We start from the raw sequence: 6,000 nt of genomic DNA, 5'->3' as shown, positions 1-6,000 counted from the left end.
GATGTACCCCGAAAAAGGAAACTGGTTCCCTTGGATTATGGTGAAGATGATAAAAATGCTGCCAAAGGCACTGTGAACACTGAAGAAAAGCGCAAACACATTAAGAGTCTCATTGAAAAAATCCCTACAGCCAAACCTGAGCTCTTTGCTTATCCCCTGGATTGGTCTATTGTGGATTCTATGTTGATGGAACGACAAATTAGACCATGGATTAATAAAAAAAAATCATAGAATACATAGGTGGAGAAGAAGCTACATGAGTTGATTTTGTTTGTTCTAAGGTTATGGCTCATAGTTCACCTCAGAGCATTTTAGATTATGTTGCCATGGTACTTGATGAAGAAGCAGAAGTTTTTATAGTCAAGATGTGGAGATTACTGATATATGAAACAGAAGCCAAGAAAATTGGTCTTGTGAAGTAAAATTCTTTTTACATTTAGAGTTCCATTTCAGATTTCTTCTTTCCCACCCTTCAAAGAACTTTAAATTTTTTTTTTGTCTTCACAGACATTTGTGAGATCTGTAATTTTTTTTTTAATGTAGAGAATGTGAATTTTTTTTGTCCTCTAATTTGTTAATGCCATGTGTACTCCCTTGGCTGTAAAGACATCTGAATCCTACCATGGTTCTCTTTATACTCACCAGGTACAGATTACTGGTATGTTTTATAAGCTGCAGCTACTGTACACAGCCTATCTAATATAATTTTGTTCTGCTGATTTGTTCCTTGTAAATATTAAAATGACTCCCCCCAAATAATAATAATAATAAGCTGTCTAATTAGATACAGAAATACTAAAGAGTGGAATGGAAAATCATAAAAATCTAGAAGGATTTTGCACTCAGATTTCTTTGAAATGGCTTTAAATTCTCACTCTACTGTAAAGAAACGGAAACTAAAAATCATAGATGATTCATTATATGCGGGCTTTATAGTAAGAGACATCATAGAAAATTATAGTCAGCAGATCCTTATTCAAAGGAAAAGCCTTGGTCCTAAAACAAACATTTATGAAATACACATAGTATGTTTTAAGAGAAAATGTTTAAAATATTCATGTAACTTTTCTTTATAGTTCTTCAGTCTTTTTGATTAATTGGTACAAACGACAGTGGAAAAAACTTCAAGTGTAACAGTCCCAAAAAGAGAAACAAGGATGCCAAGAGGGATTTCAGGATGCTGCTGTGTAAGGGATGATTAAAGATTAAACTTTAGGTCTGAAAAGGTGAAAGCTGAAAGGGGCTATGACCCAAGCCAACAAAATCAGCAACAGCATGAACAAAGTAGACCTGGATTTGTTTACCGAGCCCAGAAATGCTGGATAAAGGCAGCCTCTAACAGGCAGTTTTTTATTGGTAAAAAAATCACCCCCACTAGAAAATAAGCTCCATGAAAAGCAAGGACCTTGCCTGTTTTTGCTCACTGATCTACCCCTCTTACTAAGTGAGGACTGGAACGCCTGGAATGAAGTAAGCCCTCAATAATTCTTTATTTAAGGTTGGATGAATCAATCAAATGCGCTAACCACAACACACTGACATTTACAAAAGAAGGAATATCCTTCAAATTCGAGCAATGTTAAGCTTAAGAGAAGCAGAGGACAGTGTGACTTGACTCATCAAAAAATAAACTTAAGAGACCCAAGCATCCCTAAAATTTTCTAGTGTCCTTTCTCACTCCCTTCTTCTGGAGACCCTACTCTATAGTTTTACTGATTCTTCACCATTTCTCAGGCCTTTGACCCTGTTCTGTTAGGCTGAAGTGCTCCCTTCCCTTTTCCTTTCTTTATCTATTAAAATTCTATGCCTCAAAAGAAGATCTACAAACGGCTGATAAGCACATGAAAAGATGCTCAGCATCATTAGTCATTTGGGAAATGCAAATCAAAACCACAATGCAATGTCACTTCACATTCACTAGGATTAGGCTAAAATTTAAAAAAAAAAAAAAACCCTAGGGAATTCCCTGGAGGCCCAGTGGTTAGGACTCCACACTCTGCACTCTCACTTCTGAAGACCCTGGTCAGTCCCTAGTCAGGGAACTAAAATCCCACAAGCTGCGTGGGGCAGCCAAAAAAGACCAAAAAACAGAAGACAGGAACACGTGTTGGCTAGGATGTGGAGAAATTGGAATCCTCATATACTGCTGGTAGGAATGTAAAACGGTACCTTAGAAAATATTCTGACAGTTCCTCAACCCAGCAATTCCACTCCCAATTTCAATACCCAAAACTATTGAAAATATGTCCCCCCAATCCTGTACGTGAATATTCACAGCAGCATTATTCGTAATAGTCAAAAAGTAGAAACACTCAGATACCCATCGACTGATGAATGGAAAAATAAAATATAATACTTCCAGTACAATGGAATATTTGGCAATACAAAGGAATGAAGTACTAATATGTACCATAACATGGATGAACTTTGAAAATATTATGCTGAGATAAGTCAGACACATATTGTATGATTTCATTTATATGGATTGTGCAGAATAGGCAAATCTATAGAGACAGAAAGTAGATTTGTAGTTACCAGGAGCTGAAAGGAAGGAAGAATAGGGAGTCAACACAGATATGGGGTTTCTTTTTAGGATAATGAAAATGTTCTAAAGTTGATCTGTGCTTATGGTTTCATAACCCTGTGAATATACTAAAAGCCACTGAATTGTTTGCTTTAAATGGTATGTTTGGTATGTGTACGGTACGTGAATTACATCTCAATTAAACTGTGTTAAAAGCTCTATGAGTACTTTAAGGGCAAGTTCAAATATGATCCTCCCCCATTTCTTACCTTTCCTAGCAAAAATTAATAATTTCCTCTACACTGTCAAAATAGTTGTTATTATAGTTTGTTAGTTATATGTTACCTATATTAGAGCACAAGCTTCTGAACAGTAAAAAACTTTTTACTCTTCTTTGCATCCACTTTCCCAAGACCTAAGGCAGTGCATTACATAGAGCAGATACTCAATGTATCTTTAGTGTACTACAGAATTAATTACCCTCAAAGAGAAACATAGGCAAATAATGAGTGAAATTAAACATATTGAGTCAAATTTACCTGTTAAAAAGTCAAAAATGGTTAAGTGTTATTCTAGGATTCATCTCTTCAAGTGATAGCATGGATGGGGTGGGAAGTTCTGATGGCAGAAGAAAATGGACTAGATAGGTATACTCTGCACCTAAACCAGAAAATACTGTCAAATCCTATGATTTTCTTGTCTGAAGTTTACCAATGCCCCACGGCTACATATTCTGGTGTTCCTGAGTTTTACCATCTTTCTTTCCCTTGAAATAGCCACTTGCTCAAATAATGCACGAGTTGCAGTGTTTTACAATAATTTACACAAGGTAGTATTCCTGGGAAAGATTTACAGTCTTTTTGAATCAGTCTCTCCACAGATTAGAGCACACTAAAGAGACACCACCAAATGCAATGTGTGGTATCCTGGATTGGGCAGAGGAACAGAAAGAGAAGAGCAGTGGAAAAATTAGTGAAATCCAAATAGAGTCTGTAGTTTAGTTAGCAGTATTATGCCATGGTTAATTTCTTAGTTTTGATAAATGTACCATGGTTATGTGGAACGTTAACATCTGGAGAGGTGGATAAAAGGTATACAGGAACTCTGTAGTGTCTTAGAAACTCTTCTGCAAATCTAAAGTTATTTCAGGGACTTCCCTGGTGGCGCAGTGGTTAAGAATCCATCTGCCAATGCAAGGGACACGGGTTCAAGCCCTGGTCAGGGAAGATCCCACATGCCGCGGAGCACCTAAGCCCATGCGCCACAACTACTGAGCCTGCGCTCTAGAGCTCGTGAGCCACAACAACTGAGCCCATGTGCCACAACTACTGAAGCCCAGGCACCTAGAGCCTGTGTTCCACAACAAGAGAAGCCACCACAATGAGAAGCTGACACACAGCAATGAAGACCCAACACAGCCAAAAATAAATAAATAAATATATTAAATAAATAAAGTTATTTCAAAGTAAAGTGTTTTGCTTATTATTTTTTTTTAAAGCAGACTCTCTACTGTGTAGTAACGTAAAATTAGATATACTCATCTAAAGTTCGTTCACGTTTATTCAACAAATGTTGTGTACCTGCTATGAACATAAGATCATGGGATGAATATGTGAACAAAAAACAAAGATTTCTGCCTTGTGGTGCTTGTATTTCAAGTAGGAGAAGCAGACAATAAATAATAACTTTAATAAGTAAGTTATGTGGTGTGTGAGAAGGTAATAAATGCTACGGAAAAACACAACAGTAAAGCAGTGTTGGGAGATCGGAAGTGGGGGAGGGAAGGAAAGATGGATTTTTTAAAATAGTGGTGTGGAAAGGCCTCACTGAGAAGAGGACATCTGAGCAAGACATGAGGGGGAGCAGGCCAAAGGATACCTGGAGGAAGAGCATTCCAGGCAACGGGGCAGCTAGAGCAAAGGTTCCAAGACTGGAGCGCGCCCAGCTTGTTCAGGAAGCGGTACCACAATCAGTAAGAAGGCAGCACAGAGTGAGGGGTGAGTGGGAGGGGAGAAGGTGAGGCAGGTTTCAGGAACCAGACCACAGGAGAGCTTTGGCTTTTCCTCTGAACAGAATGGGGACCACTGGAGACTGCACAGAGTACTGTGCCCCAACTTAATGTTTTAAAAGAATCGCTCTGGCAGTTATATTAAAAATACTCTTTACTCAACATCACCTATGTGGTATTCTCGCCAAAAAATGTTTAGCCTGAACCTAACCATGAGAAAACAATAAGGTAATTCCAGAATATGGGACATTCTACAAAGCAACAGCCCTGAACTCTTTAAAACATTCAGTGTCATGAAAAACAAAAAAAAGGGTGAGGGGAACTATTTTAAATTAAAAGAGCCGTAACGACCAAGCAAAATGAACCTCGACTGAAATCCTTAAAAGGGGTGTATATTAGTTTTCTATGGCTGCTATAACAATATCACAAACTGTGTGACATAAAACAGAAATGTAATGCCTCACAGCTCTGAAGGCCAGATATCAGAAATCAGTATCACTGGCTGAAAGCAAGGTGTTGGCAGGGCTGTGCTGCTTCTGGAGGCTCTAGAGGAAAATCTGCTCCTGGCTTCTGGTGGCTGCTGGCATTCCTTGGTTTGTTGGCTGTATCACTGCAATATTTACCTCTGTCTTTACATCCCTTCCTCCTGTGTATGCGCGTGTGTGTGTGTGTGTGTGTGTGTGTGTGTGTGTGTGAAATCTCTCTCTGCCTCCCTCTTATAGGGACACATGTGAAAAGCATTTAGAGTCCACCAGGATAATCCAGGATAGGATAATCTCTCCATCTCAAAATTGTGAATTTAATCACATCTGCAAAAATACTTTTTCCAAGTAAGGTAACATTTAGGTTCCAGGAATTAGGATCTGATATTTTAGAGGGCTATTATTCAGCCTACTACAGAAGGGAAAGGTATAAAAGATGTTTCTTAGACATTAGATGATACTGAATTAACATTAATTTTCTTAGATGTGATAATAGGATTGCAGTTACAGGATAATATCCTTGTTCTTAGGGGTTATATATTGAAAGAATCAGAGATGAACTTTCATAAAACGTAACTTTCTTTCAAATTGTATAGCAAAAACAAATACACATATATAGAGAGAGAACACTCACTAGATAACTTACAAATGTAGCAAAATGTTAACAACAGGTGAATCTAGCAGGAAGGGTTTATGGGTTTTTATTATACTATTCTTTCAACTCTTCTATAGATTTGATATTTTTCAAAATAAGAATGTGCAGGAAAAAAAATTTTAAGTATACACTAGAGGGGGCAAAGGAAGAAGCAGAAGACTGTAGAAGCTGTAATCTAAGCAAAAGATGATAGTAACTCTAACCAGGGTGGTAGCAGTGGAGTTGGTGAGACGTGGCTGGAGTCTGGATGTATTTTGAAGGTTGAGGCAGTAATTACTGATAGACTAAACAGAGTGTGAAGTGTGAGAGAAAGAGAGGAATCAGGAATGAC

At 37.9% G+C, this 6,000-nt stretch overlaps 1 protein-coding gene and 1 pseudogene across 1 annotated transcript in view; one reads left to right on the top strand and one right to left on the bottom strand.

Annotated features, from left to right (window-relative positions):
- The window catches only part of LOC113632310 (RNA-binding protein 25-like), a 3,215-nt pseudogene extending 2,774 nt beyond the window's left edge, over nt 1-441 (top strand).
- The window catches only part of DENND5B (DENN domain containing 5B), a 210,836-nt gene that overhangs the window by 155,387 nt on the left and 49,449 nt on the right, over nt 1-6,000 (bottom strand). The window lies entirely within an intron of this gene.

This window comes from Aethalodelphis obliquidens, unplaced genomic scaffold, assembly GCF_003676395.1.
Source record: "Aethalodelphis obliquidens isolate GAN/ISIS:26980383/991018 unplaced genomic scaffold, ASM367639v1 scaffold36, whole genome shotgun sequence".
Lineage (NCBI taxonomy): Eukaryota > Metazoa > Chordata > Mammalia > Artiodactyla > Delphinidae > Aethalodelphis > Aethalodelphis obliquidens.
Note: the sequence above shows the minus strand (reverse complement) of the source record. Positions and strands in the feature narration are given on the sequence as shown.